Genomic DNA, 14,902 nt, shown 5'->3' on the forward strand with positions numbered 1-14,902 from the left:
GGTAAACAATGGTGGTGAAGTGTACAAACTACCCCAAGGGGGTACTGCTCATGATACTGAGACCAAACAGCTGGCAGAGTTGTCGCAGTACATTTAAGGTTATTGTATTGCTAGCCGAAGAGTTTCCACGGTTTTAAACTACTCCTTTATTTCACGGTCATCGCAGGGAGTGTAGACGTTCAAAATCTAAATTACAGAGTTGAAGTTAGTAAGAGAAATGCAAATGTTAACTTAAATCAAAGAAAGACATTTACCCAATGGCGTCTCACAGTTCTTCTAACTAGCAAGTCATAAAGTTGTAAATTACGTCTATGACGTCATCAAATTATACAAATTGCGGAATGTTCGAAAGTTGCGGCCTTAATTAGCTTGTGCAATACAAGTCACATGTATATTTAGCAATACAGCTATCAATCTGAAAAATGAATGGAACTGTAGAAAAATTTGGTAAGCGAGCAAGTAGCTTTTACTCATGAATTATGAAATGCCAGTCATTTGTCAATTTAGAACTGGTTCCCCTAAGGGGTCAGATTTCTTTAGCCTACATCCAGGAAACAAGATTCTGTTACCTTTAAGGGTTGTTAAAAAAAAAAAAAAAAAAAAACCCCTCCTGAGCAAATTGCATCCTCATGTTTGGATTCTCATTGATTTAATGACTTTAACGATATTATGCAAATTTGTTCTACAAAAATACTCAAATACCATAAAGGTATTTTTAACCTAACTTTTTTGCAAAGTTTACTCCTTGAGCCACCAGCTTCAACTTTGATACTTTGTTCTAAAAGCCAAAGCCATTGTATAGCAATGGTGGAGGTGATGATAAGTCACTTTGTATTGGTTCAATTGAAGAAAGAAAGTCAAAGTAATGATTGCACTTTAACCCTTTCACCCCTAAACCGGCCATACTTGGTATTTTACTCTGTCTAAAGCCAGAGTATTTTGCTCTGTCTAACACCAGACGATTTTACCCGTCAATGGGGAACCCCATGGAGTCAACGATCTTACAGTACTTCTCAACATAAAAGAAAATGAATTCTGTGGACTTGAACATTCCCAAAAAGAAATGCCGTATATTCCAAATATGGTTGCGTAAACTCTTCAAGATTTACCTGCTTCAGGAACTTCAAATCAATGAATATTTTGAATATTTTTCCTGAACTCCTGCAAACTTTGTACACTTTTTAATGGTTTTCCCTTTAAAAGTAACATTCAGAAATAATGCAAATACAACTGAGGCTGTTTTGCATTATCTACAAGACAAGACAACAATATCCTTTATTCAAACACAATCAATATTAAAGCAATAACACATGCTTGTGGGGTCATGTGCTAACTATAATAAAGATACACTACAGGAAACAAAAGCTTAAAACTATGTGACAGACATAGGATATCTACACATAAGGGATAAGAAAAATAAATCAATTGCCATCCAAAATATCATATTGCCAAAAGGTAACGGTTGATTGACAAGTTCCTTGTGCAAAATGGTAGAGCATGTTTAAAGTCCAGCAGGACCAAGATGAGAAGTTATGATAAAAACTCTAAACATACTTTTTACCTAAATTATTTTACTGCCATCAACCCCAATGAGACCTTATGCATGGGACACTGTTTCTAGCTGCAGCTCCAAATCACATAATATATTAATAAATTTTGCCATGTAAGAAAAGAACAAACATGTGGGGTGTAAGCAAAAAAAGTCCAAGGCAATAAAGCTTCCTTTCAGCCTTTTCAGGAACAACTATCCACTGTCAACCATACTTGACTCAAAACAGAATTTCCTTGATCCAACAACACATGACAGTCCCCTAAAACCAAAATTACATCATAAATGCTTCCAGAAAACAATAGTAAAAAAAACCTCAATCTATAGATACCTATAGACATCTGTCCCTACACTTTTGTTCTTCCAAAAGTTATTTTACCTAACATGGATTTTGATTTTAAACTCAAATTGATTGCAAATCCATAACTTGGTAACTACTTGAACGCAAGGATCGTTGAGTTGTGACTGCTAAAAAGTATAATAACTTAGACCTTCACCAGAAAAGGGAATATAAATGACCTTAAAAGCAGCTATTTAAAATATTTGATACTAGGGTTACGTTCCCAATGAGACAATCACTTTCAAAATCAAATTCATATCTGATCGAATCATTGATCATTCATGTAGAGGTGCCGATCGTAAGGTGTAACGCAGAAAAAAATAACCTTCACGTTGAACAATATTGCCATTTCCTTGCCACCTGGTACAAGCCAATTCACACATGAACGGAAACTTTAGGAATCCTCCTTTCTGCACATTACAGTAACTTTTTGTACCCGGTGGCAACAAACTTTCCACATTAAAAATTGCGCAGAAAACTCACCTGTTTCGCAGCTCTTTTCCCACGAAATAAAATTTTCCAGGAGCAAATTTTCCGAGGATGCTGGTTGGATTGGACTTTCAAACGACTTACACAACATAGACGTTCTCTAAGAATACATTCCACTTGAAACTGGCGTTAAAACTAGCCTTGATCGCTCTAAAAAGAACGGAAACCAACAAGCAACCGATTCTCAAACGGCAGCCATTTTTCTGTTCTTCTCGGGGGTGCTTTTGTCACGAGAGCCAATGATAGTCCCGGAAACGCGTCACGTGTCATATCGCGCGACTCATGCGCAGACATTTTTCGCCAGGGAACAACCCGGTGGCCAACACATCGCGCATGCGCACAACTATTTCACCCGGTCAATTAGCAGCCGTGGACGGCTGTTTCAGCCTTTTAGGCCTCATCAGCATTGCGTAGCTAACATACAAAGCGGGTGTGTTTTGCACCCCTTTAAGTGGCAGCTTCACATGCCAAACATGTGGTAAGCTGGGTTGGGAACAACCTCGTTCCCAGGGTCTCTCTTCTCTGCCTCCATTGTCGTTGAGAGAAGACCCTGGTTCACGCTGGTCACGTGTCTCCCAGAATCTGGGAGGTTGGCGAAATGTGTGTTAGGGGATGGGTGGCAATGTAGGCTTTGTTGACATTGCAAAGAAGGGAATCAGCACGCAATTGATTTTGTGGCCAGATAACCATTGACAAAACGTTTGACAGCAGTATTTTATGTACTACACATATGGAACCCGATGTGAAAGAAAAAAAGTTGTGGTCAAATCGATCAGACGCCACAGAAAATATCCTCACGTTATTCAAGTTTTCATCCGTGTGAAGGTCCGGATCAACGAAGAATGCTAATAGTTTGCGACAATTTTAAAGGAAAGAAGATTTTGTCGTGCAAGAAAACAAGCGAAACGGTTATCCATGGAAAACAAACATGTTCAGCGATCAGCCGGTGTGTTGTTATTTAAGTTCTCGAGTCACATATCGACCTCAAATCCATCAAATCAAACTGTATTAGCATGTGCAGGTATTTCATTTTGTTCTTTGATTTTCGTTTTTCTTTCGAAAGTTAAACAACGTGATTGCTAAGGTCGCAATCTTGTACAGCGAGTTGACAGTTTGACTTATGATATTTATATTTCAACAACTTCGTGTAAATTGTCGATGTCGTTAAGATTTTTTTTACCACTGCACCGCGCTTTAATAGCGTGTATATTTTTAGTCGCAGTAAATTAAAAGAGACATTTTTATCACGAAAACGTAGTGTTTGGTGTATACTTTTATGTTAGTGTTTGTTCTGAAGAAGCAACTTTGGCTACTAACGAAATTAATTTTTTTTAAAGCGAACGTCAATCGCCGCTCGACATTGAAGTCGTCTTGTCGATCACAAAAGTTCTTGCTTTTAGTTTGACCGCTTTTGTGGGAATTCATCTCCTGTGGGAATATAACATCAGCTCTTTTGACCTTTTTATTTTAGAAATGCCTTGTTAAACGAATATTTTTTCGCCCAGGTGCGGTTGCGGGATCAAAATATAACGAAAACACTACCCTAGTGGAAAAATGTTTGTCGACGAGTGCCACGTGACCAGCGTGAACCAGGGTCTTCTCTCAACGACAATGGAGGCAGAGAAGAGAGACCCTGGGAACGAGGTTGGGTTGGGAACAGCAAAACTGTTCTCCCACGGCAAGCGTGTGGGAAGGTAGGAACGAGGTTAAAGAAATGAATCAAAATGTGAAATGCACGTGCGGGGCGTGTAGTACCGCCTTTTTTGCGTCATTAGGGAGCTTACGAAACCAGGACGACGACGGCTTCGAGGACTTCATTGAAAAATACGAGTTCCCGTTATTCATATCACTACGAAACTATTTCATGTCGTTTCGCGTTAAAAATGTGTAGTAACTGTTGAGGAATTAAACTGGTATGAGTGGGTTGGAAGCGTAGAGAGAGAACTGAAAATTCATCGTCATGTGCTAAAGTCCTCCACAGAACCTTGAATTTGGTCATTTCTCGTCGTCATCCAGGAGATGACGGCAAAGAAATGTACCAAAATGTAAAACGCACGTGCAAAGCGTGCAGAGCCATTGTTTTTGCTCACTAAACCTATTGTTTTGTAGCGTCGTCGTTGCCATCGGGGTCGTCGTTTCGTAAGCTCCCTATTCTCGTAGCCGTCGTCGTCCTTGCAGAAGCTCCCTACTAGAAAGTTTAAGGACGGTGCCGCTTACTATTGTTATTGCGCATACGTTCTGCGCATCTCAAGATACTCGGATTTCCTATCGGTGATGCCTAGTAATACAGAAATATTTTTTCAAAATTATGCAGAAAAAGTAGATTTTAGTAAGTACTATTGGTATCCAAAAAGAAAATTGGGGACAACCATGCATTTTTCAGAGATAATTAAACTTCAATTTGAGAAGGAACGCCATACATGGCTCTGTATTTTAAAGCTTTTTAATTGTTCTTGAATTATCTTTGAAAAATGCGTTTGTTACCCCCCATTTCCTTTTTCGATTTCAATAACACTTGTTAAGATCTACATACAATACAATACAATACATATTAACTGACCGCTCCCCATAGGGGCTTTTCAGGGCCAATGAAACAATCAACGAAACAACAGAACACAACAACAACAACTGTTAAGAATCCCAACTGGCCGGAGGCAAACCAGTTGGCTATTTACAAGTGCAGCTGGGAAGTTGAACCAGGGACTACCAGGAACAACCCGTTCAGCGAGTGGTCAGAGCGGGTCTTGAACCCGGGATCTCCGGATCTCATAGCAAGCGCCCTAACCACTGGGCCACACTGCCTCACCATTTCCCGTATAATCATAAACCGGGAAAAAAATACCTATGAATTAAGGAGTTTAAGAAATGACGACGGTCACGGCTATGGCAACCCCACAAAACAATTATATCATTGGTTAAAAGAGGAAAAATAATCGTACTGCACGTGCAGCACGCATTTTAGGAAGTATTTCTGCCGTACTCTGCATGACAACCACGTGAAATCACCAAATTTGAGGTTTTGACGACAACGCAAACATACAAATGTGAACCTTTCGTTCTCTATTTCTACCCTGAAACCTCTCGCACCAATTTATTTTTGGGATACTTCTCCCACATTGTGTGTCGTGATGAAGAACTTACGATACAGCAAAGTTCTATTTTGAGGTTACGTTTTCGTCGACGTCGACGTCGTAGATCTTAAAGTCCCTATTAAGAAACGATAGGGAGTTTAAAGCGGCCTTCACACGGCAAACTTAAGTTTGCAAACTCGTGTTGGCAAACTCAAGTTGGTGTGTGTGAAAGACACAACAACAGTTGTCAAACATGTTGGCAAACTATTGGCGAGAATAGAGACAAGTTCTATTTGTCGCCAACAGTTTGCCAACGTGTTTGCCGACTATTTTTGTGCCGTTCACACTCACCAACTTGAGTTTGCCAAACTTGAGTTTGCAAACTCAAGTTTGCCGTGTGAAGGCCGCTTAAGCAAAGACGACGGCTACGGCTACGGCAACGCCACAAAGCAAGAATATTATTGGTTAAAAGAGGAAAAATACACGTGCTGCACGTGCACCACGAATTCTCGTGCATTTCTTTGCCGTACTCCACAAAACAACAACGTCAAATCACCAAATTTTAGGTTTTGACGATAACGTGAGGATATAACAATTAATTAATGAAACAGTCATTTTCTCTTTCGACTTCAAAACTGTTCGTACTCATCAAGTTATACAGGATGGAAAAATAAGGTTACTGATCACGTTACTGATCGCTATCTTCAGATCAATGCATCTAAGACACAGGCAATGGCTATAGGTCCAGTATCATATCGTTATAACTTCAGTGTGGATAACAATGAAGTGGACGTCAATGATACACTTAAAATCCTTGGTGTTACATTAGATCGTAAGCTCAATTTTGTCGCTCATGTGTCCGAACAAGTAAAAAAGGCGTGTGCAAAAGCCTCTGCGTTACGGAGGATTCGCAGGTTTATTCCTTTAGACGTAATGTGCCGACTTTATAAAGCTTATATTTTGCCTCATTTAGAATATTGTAGTCCGCTATTACTTGGAGTTGGAAGAGGTCAAGTTAAAAAATTAGAAGACACCAATAATTATATTCTTAGAACTATTTTAGGGTATAGAAAGCATACATCATATAACCATTTATTAAATATAGCTGGTGTAAGAACGCTAGAAGAAAGAAGAAAATTCCAGGCCCTAGTTTTGGTACATAAATGTATTCATAAAGAAGCCCCAAGGTACATAGAGGATTTTCTTAAGATCAAAATCTGTAATTATAATTTAAGAGGGTCGGGGACACTTTTAATGCTACCCAGTTTTAATCTAGAATGGCGTCTTAAGTCATTCTCATTTTTGGCAGCAAAACTTTGGAATTCGTTGCCTACGTATGTTAGAAATGCCAAAGATATTTCTACTTTTAAATGTCTTTTAAAGAAGCAGGTTTTTAGATAGATTTTAGAATGGTAATTTTAAACTATTTCTTTTATTTTCAATGCTTTCCGTTTCACGCACATGTTTTAACGAGTTTTTATCACTCCTAGATGTACCGTGGGTAAATAAAGTATTGTATTGTATTGTATTGTATTGTATTGTATTGTATTGTGAGTGAAGAGACTCTTTAACTGGATTGGAACGAACGGTTTTGAAGTATAGATAGAGAATGAAAGATTCACTGTTGTATGCACACGTTGTCGTCTAAATTTTGAACTTGTTTGTTTCGCGTTGTTGTTTTGCAGAGGAAAGAAATGTACGAAAAGACGTACCACACGTGCAGCAACGTGCCCATTTTTCATCTCTAAACCAATAATATTATTGCTTTTAGGCGTTGCCGTAGTCGTAGCCGTCATCAGAGAGTTTAAGCAAAAACGGCAACGAAAACGTCAATCCAAAATATAGCTTAACGCTATCGCACGTATTTTGCGATTATTCCGTCTTGTTCACCTTGTACAATACAGGCGAACTACCGAAACAAAAAAAAGTGTTTGCATGATAATAGAGCTCAATTCCCGGAGGCCGCCGTTCCGTTGTTTAGGAATACCAATTACTTGGCCGCCGTGACTGTCACTCTATACGATATTTTGCAAATATAATGCAACGTGCACCAGATCGATTAATCGCGAAATTCTTAAGAAATTGCAAGCTTTGTTTTGAAGTGACGTTTTCGTTGCCATAGCCGCTGTAGTTTCTTAAACTCCCTATTATTCGCGCTACTACGTCGACCAATGTCCCTTGATGCATATGTCAGTGTTGCCCGAATCAGAGAAGCTGTTTGTTACTTAGCCAGAAACCGAAAGATTAAGAATTCAAAACCGATCAAGGCGTTGTAATAGTTTGTCGTTCAAACAAGGCTTCATGAAGGAATTAATAAGGAGCTTAAGCACAGACAACGGCGACGGCAACGTCAACGTCACGAATTTGCATATTTAGTGGTTAAAAACAATAGCTTCGCACGCCCTGCACGTGCGTTTTTCACTTTTGTCCATTTCGTTGCCGTCGTCAGCAAAACAACAATGTGAAATAGCCAAGTTTTTGGTTTTATGAAGAACGTCAGCACTTGAGGATAAATTTTCATTTTCTCTCCTAAAATGGAGTGCCGTTCCTACTGGTGTCATCTTTGAGGAATTACCACACCCTTGTCATATTAAAAAAAGTTGAAATAGTCACGAAGCGATTAAAATAACGCAATTTTATATTTTGAGATGACGTTCTCGTTGCCGTCGCCGTTGTCGTTGCTTAAGCTCCCTAAGAACGCACTGAAGAGAATTCAGTGGGGAGTTTTAGCAAGGACGACAACAACGTCAGCTACAGCCTGCGAGCAGAGCCAATAACTCACCAATAGGCGAACAGGGGAGGTTCTGCCAAAATCATGTCACTGAAGTCCGGTTAAGGCAGCGCGTGCATCATATTCTTGACAAGGCCAAGGTCAAAATCGAGCCTTCATTACGAATATCAACATGGCGTCTAGTAGTGCGATCGAGACTTGGCCTGGGTTTGGAACTGTCTCCAAGCAACGGCTTGCGAATACTTAAGAAAGACTTAACACGATTTCTGCAGAGTTTTTCTTTCTCGTCGAGTTAAGAAAGGCTCTGCTGGCAAGGTGCGTCAGCTACAACGCCACTTCAAAACACAACTTTGCGCTATCGCAAGTAGTTCACGATTTTTCCATCTTGTGCACCTTGAACAACAGGGGCGAACTATCATAGAACTGGATTTATAGGAACGGTTCTAAATTGAAGATAAAAAGTGAAATGTTGTCGTCAAAATCTGAAATTTGGTGATTTGTGCAACCTCGTTCCCAGGGTCCACACTCTTCCTCCATCGGGAAAAGAAGAGAGAGCCCTGGGAACGAGGTTGTTGTTTTGTGGACTACGGGCAAAAAATTCACTGAAGTGTGTGCTGGAACGTGTAGCATGATTATTTTCCCTTGCTTAAATAATGTTATTCTTGCTTTGAGGCATTGTCGTTGCTAAAACTCGCCATTTATCGATGGTGACTCGGGGATACTCGGAAAATATCCGAGTGCTCCTTTGTGGGACTCGGACCTTTGACCTTCCTATTGCAAGTTCGGATGCTCGTCCACGGAGCTATCCCAGACACGTATGAGCCACGCCATTAAATTAGGTTCAATAACGTCTTTGTTTTGCACTCCGTGATTTAAAGTGTCTATCACCTCACAAAACCCTTTCCGCTCAAAAATTCCCTGCACTTGTCCAACACTAGCTAATTCCTTGGATCGCTAGGTTCTCTCTCCTTCAAAGTAACTGTTTTGGAGGCTCCTAAGAATGGAAAAACTAGTTGTAATTTGATCTAAGATGAACGGGTTAAATACCAGGTTGTCGTCATAGACTACTTTGCAGCATAGTAATTTGTGACGTCAACCCAGTATCTAACCCATGATGAGGCCCAAAAGGCCGAAACAGCTGTCCATGGCTGCTAATTGACCGGGTGAAATGGTTGTGCGCATGCGTGATGTGTTGGCCACACCGGGTTGGTGTTACCGTGTGTCACCTTGCTTTTATTGCTCTAACCCATTCCCCCTAATTGCTACCACTTTTCCCGTCTCTCAAACGAATAAAAAAACAAAGGTTCTAAAAACAACACGATATATTTGGGACAATTTCGGAGAAAAAATAACGTGGAAAAGTTTGTTGGGGTCTCTGGAACTTTAATTCTTTGGGCACATTATCCAGTCGGTAACAATATCTACCCGCTTGGTTTTACTTCATTGCCAGCTGAAGTAATGTGATATATTTACGTTGAAGGGATACGATAACTCTACAGAATGGTATGGGTGATAAATATAATTAGATTACGATTTCTCGAGGCTATTCATGTCTTGAGGCTCAAGAGTTTGACCTCTCGAGAAATGAGATACGCCTCTACGCGGTGTTTGCGTCACGAGATCGATGAATGCACGAGTTCCAGAGCGATGAAAGTCTACGTCACCAGATGAATAAACATTGGGAAAATGGCCTGAAACCACAATAGGTCTATATAAAGAAGAAAGTCTGTTCCTAAAGCGGACAGCGCACTCTTTCTATCAGACTTTTTAGAGGAAAATACCTCTTGGACAGACACGAAAACAATATCTTTTTTGTGAAATGAATGGATCATGCCCTTAAAAAAATAAACAGATTATAATTCCATGTAAAAGAGCAACCAATAGCTTTGGTTGCTTGAAATTACACGTCACTTTTTACCAAGAGACAAACACGACTGTATTAAGATCTCGTTTCAGTTTCAACTGGATTTTAATTTCTCACTAAGGCAGAATTCTTTCTAAGATGAGATATTGGAGCTGATCAGGGGTTTGTCAGTTATTGTATAAAAGGAGGACGTCCCCCAAAGGGAATCTCCCTGACATCGAGTTTGACATTCTAGAAATCTATGGGGCGGGTGTGGCCGAGTGCTCGTTTTCCTGCAACGAAATACCATTCCAAAAATGGTAAAATCACCTCAAGGTCACACTGTTGAGATAACGGAAAATGTTTAAGGCTGGATCAGCAGCGGAACACAAAAAGAAACAAAATGACAAGATCCTTTTTCCATGCGACGCAGAGCCTTCGAGGTTTCGGTAAGCCGATTTCCCTACGTACGTTCGTCTAATCCGGATTAAATTAAATTCTTAACGTACGGAATTTTAAGATAACCTTGTTTCTGTATTGAGATCTTTAAGGTATAGGTGAATAAATTTTGGAGATGACTTTCTTATAAGAGGGCAAAATGGGCATAAAAACAGTACAGTTTATTGAAACAAAATCAAACTCATTAAAAGAATTAGGATGATCGAGGTCTCACCAATATATAGGAAAACGCAGACCTTTTGATGATGCGTTTTTGCCACAAGCAACCACAATATAACGTTCGAAAACGTCCTTTAAGAGGCAAACTTTTGAAAATGGTTTAAATGTGACAAATGGAAATGCGGACAGGCGGCCGGAGATTGTTTTACGGGCTATTGAAAATGTTGACGTAAAAAGCATGGTTAATGAGAGGTATAAACATTTGTTTTTTTCTTTTTTTAGCGTTTTAAAATGGATAGGTGAAAACTATACGAAGACCTTGCTGTGGATCAAAAGAAATTTGATTCGTTTCCGCCCAGATAAAACTGGAAAATTTGGAAACGTATCAGTTTGGATAAATCGCCTATCATTCTACTGATTATTTTTCTTTTTAATCAATTTGCAAAGCAATCCCTTTTGACGTCTCTTCTTTAATGTCTTGTTTCTCTTAGCTTGGGAAATTACCAAAAATAATTCCACTAAAAGTAGCTGAAAAAATACGTGCACTGCTTCAAGTAATTACGCTAGAGCCCGGAGGACAGGAAGACAACACAGCCACAATTGCTCCTGTGTTAAAACCTTTTTACAGGGCTTTATAGAGGTAAAAACAATATGGAACTAAATTTAAAGATCTTGAGGAAATTTCCACTTGGAACAAATTGTCCACCACCCTCCCCCCCAGAAAAAAATAAGAAAGTACAGTCACAATGAAAAGCACGTGCGACACTTTCCCTTTCACTGGTTTGTGATTGCTCAAACAGTATAGAAAAACAACCAATTTACCCTCGTGCTGCGGAGAAGAACTAAGCTAAGAACGTTCGCTTATTAAATTGAATTGAATTTTTCCGAGATTTGGCTTTGACTACAGGAGGGCGTACCAAGAGGTGCTGCGATTGAGTAAGTGAAGTGTGGTTTACCGAAGCGCTAGCTCTATGATGGCATCATTGCGGTTACCAGTGAAGATTGTCTTTGAGTTATTGCGTTCATTTTTATTAATTATATTGGCTTTGACGCAAAACAGTGAAACCGGTTTAGCTGCAAATGTTTGAAATCAAAAAAGAAATCTCCATAAAATCGTATTTATCAGCATTTCGGTACATGTATCATGTAAAATAATTGGGAGATTTTGGTGGAGACAGGTATACGATAACGAGTTTGTGGCGCAGGATATTCTAGTTTAATTGTTTTTTTCAATCAGCCAAAAGCCCATTTAGTTAATCAAGCTATATTAAAATTCAATGTCTTTTAGGAGAAAAAAGTTGTAAAAAGCGGCTTAAGACATGTGAAGTTAAATGCAAATCGGGTACCTGCATTTAAAAACTCGATCGCCGGGATAATTGTTTACCGAACAAGAAACTCACCGAATCAGCATAATTCAGCAAGAAATGATTTTAAATTAACGAAAGATTTGGAGAGAAAGCCGTGGATCTGTAAAGTTGTTATTGTTTTTGCTATATAACTACTGGCCTCACAAAGCGGCCTTGGCTCGCGCATGCGATACAATTATGAGGATACGATGCTGATGGACACAATATCAGGTTGATTATTTTTGTTTCCTAGGAAACTAGCCAAACTTCAATATGTCTTTCCGACCATATTGGAACTAAAACATTGATGTGGCAGTGAAAAATGCTTTTACCACTTAAACGGTAAAGAATTTCTCACGATATTTGAAAAATAAATTGTCGATGAATTGGAAACATAGATCTTACTTTTTTTATACCGACTGGGAAAGAGAGTCCACCATTTTTCGAACATTATCTACACAAACGTATGATGGAAAATTTTTAGTTTTATAAATATGTTCATTTTTAATTGTTTTTTTGACAAATTATCAGGCTATGCGACTTATTTGATATTTCGAGTCGAGTTTACTTGTTCGCATATTAAAGCTTCAGCGGGTTATTGCTAAGCGACGCAAAACGCGCGCATGAGTAGCACCTTGTAAGGTCGGAAAACGAGCCGTTGCTTGTTGTTAGGAACAGCTGGACTTGCAGGCCACCGACGTTTAGAACTGCATTCTATGTCCTTCAAAAGAGAATAATACCAGCGTATATGTTCTGTTAACAGTAAAGAGACAATTCTTCCTCGTTATTTCGAACAGGTGTCAACCCTATTGTTTTTAAATTTGAACAACGTGGTCGCATTTTCTAAATCAATTTGAGTTTCCTTTTCAGGCATCCGCGATTAAAATGTTCCCACTGAGTGAGATCATTTACCAATTTGCAAAAAGAATTGTGGCTCTATTGTGAGCTAAATAATGAACTTCGCGCGGCTGTTTTCGAATGTTTTCATTGCTACATAGCTAAATCTGTTATTGTAAATACAAAAACTTTCAAGTAATTGTTCTCTTCGAGTTGCGACTGAATATCTGGAATTAAGATCAGCTTATGCTGGACAGTGGCCTTGAACAGAATTAACAAAAAGATATATTTCAAGCCTTGTTTGGAAGACTGAGAAAGCCCCATCAAAACTATCACGCAGAACTAATTTTTTGATGGAAACGTGCTATTTTTAACAAATTAAAACAATAAAAGATGCAGAGATTATTTCACCTAGAAAGATCTGTTGCATTTTTGGGTGATTTTTCATGAATAGCGTCGCCAAACCGTGTTGTTTTATTATTATATTTGCAACGTTAAATGAACCCAATCACATATTCTTAAGTGATGTTGAATATGTGGTTCCAATCGCACCAATCATGCAAAAGATGGCATTGGAAAATGCTTTGATAACTGCCAAACATTACTATTACTCTGTGAATTAAATTGATTGTTTCCTATAGATCCCCCCAGAGGGGACCATTTTTGATTGATTTGTTCTAAATTTCTTTTGCTAATGTTTAGAATGATAGACAGCTACATATCTTAATGCAAATAGGTACGTTTTTGTCCTTGCCCGGCTTGTTAAAGCCAGTCGAAAGTCGATTGAAATATTTCATCACGATATGTAAAATCACGCAAACGTTTAGTTGAATGTTAAGATCTCTTAAAAAGTACGCATGTCTTTTCCAAAACGATGTTTGCCTTCACTTTAAACCACTCGTCCAAACATTACCATAACCAGCAGAGGAACCATTTCGCTTCGAGTACGTTATACACTGAAATTCATTCCTCAAATATTGGCTTGTTTAATGTCCATACTAAACTCCCTTATCTCTCATTTTTTTTCTCAAATTATGTCAAACTGCATTTTATTTAGTGTAAAACTGATGTGTCGGTTTCCCTCCGAAGGAACCATTTCTTTTGTAATTTCACCTAAATTGAATCTCTCTCTAATGCCCCTAAATTAAAATCACATTTTCTTCAAGATCGAATGTTTTTCTGAATTTGGCAAATATTTACGATTTTTACGACCACTCTATGTTTAATTATTTATTTGGCTTGTCAAGAGTGAAACACTGAGTCAAGTCTCTCGATAAACATAAAGAAGACAAAACTTCAGCGGACGTTAGGAACTAGGAACCTGACAAAGCGCGTCACCTTATTGCCTAGAAACATTTGCGAATTTCTTTCCAAATTATCGAATCCATAGAAACGGTGATGCTTGGTCAACATTTGGCTTTCTAAGTAGGACATCACCTAAACAAACCTAGCCAGTAAGGACGTTTTCCAGGTTACCAAAATTACGCCATTTTTACGAATTTATTCATATTTTTTCCTAATTTCAAAATAATTTTCCGTGCGCAGAATTTTCTACTCTCGCCTGAGGGAAATGGATGTCAAATTGCAGGCATAATTAGATATACTGTTCATGAAAAATGAAAAAGTCTTTTTCTACTGACAAGGAAAATAATTACAGATACTCGATATGTATTGGCCCTTTGGTCTCAGAAATTCACTGGTTTAAAATTCCTTATTTTTTTCAAATTTCCAGGTCACAGAATTTTGCTCGATCGGAATTGCTGATGCAATAAATTTCTGTTACATGAAGTCACGTTAAGAATCACGAATTAAAACAGCGCATGGAGTGGGGTGCTAAAACTGTAAGGTGGTACGTTTTATTTCGATTTATGCTTTTTAAACACCAGAGGAGGTATTTCTGGCAAATGATAACTCGTCCTTTGTGCTTTTAACTCACTGACCGCGCAAAATAAATCACCCTTGGCCTTGAAGATCGTTGGACACCGCAGTAAAATATCGCGAAACTATTGAAAAAGTCGGTACCGCCTGTTTCTCCTGAGTGATCCGAAGAAGTGTTATTAGCTATTTACAATGCTAAG

General features: G+C 38.8%; 1 long non-coding RNA gene across 1 annotated transcript; it reads left to right on the forward strand.

Moving 5' to 3' along the window:
• The first annotated feature begins 10,159 nt into the window (after positions 1-10,159).
• LOC137985650 (uncharacterized) lies at positions 10,160-14,837 on the forward strand. The gene is made up of 3 exons (XR_011119322.1): positions 10,160-10,472; positions 10,924-11,577; positions 14,557-14,837. It is a non-coding gene; the product is annotated as an uncharacterized lncRNA (long non-coding RNA).
• Positions 14,838-14,902: the final 65 nt, after the last annotated feature.

This window comes from Montipora foliosa, chromosome 14 (assembly GCF_036669935.1).
Source record: "Montipora foliosa isolate CH-2021 chromosome 14, ASM3666993v2, whole genome shotgun sequence".
NCBI classification, from domain to species: Eukaryota; Metazoa; Cnidaria; class Anthozoa; order Scleractinia; family Acroporidae; genus Montipora; species Montipora foliosa.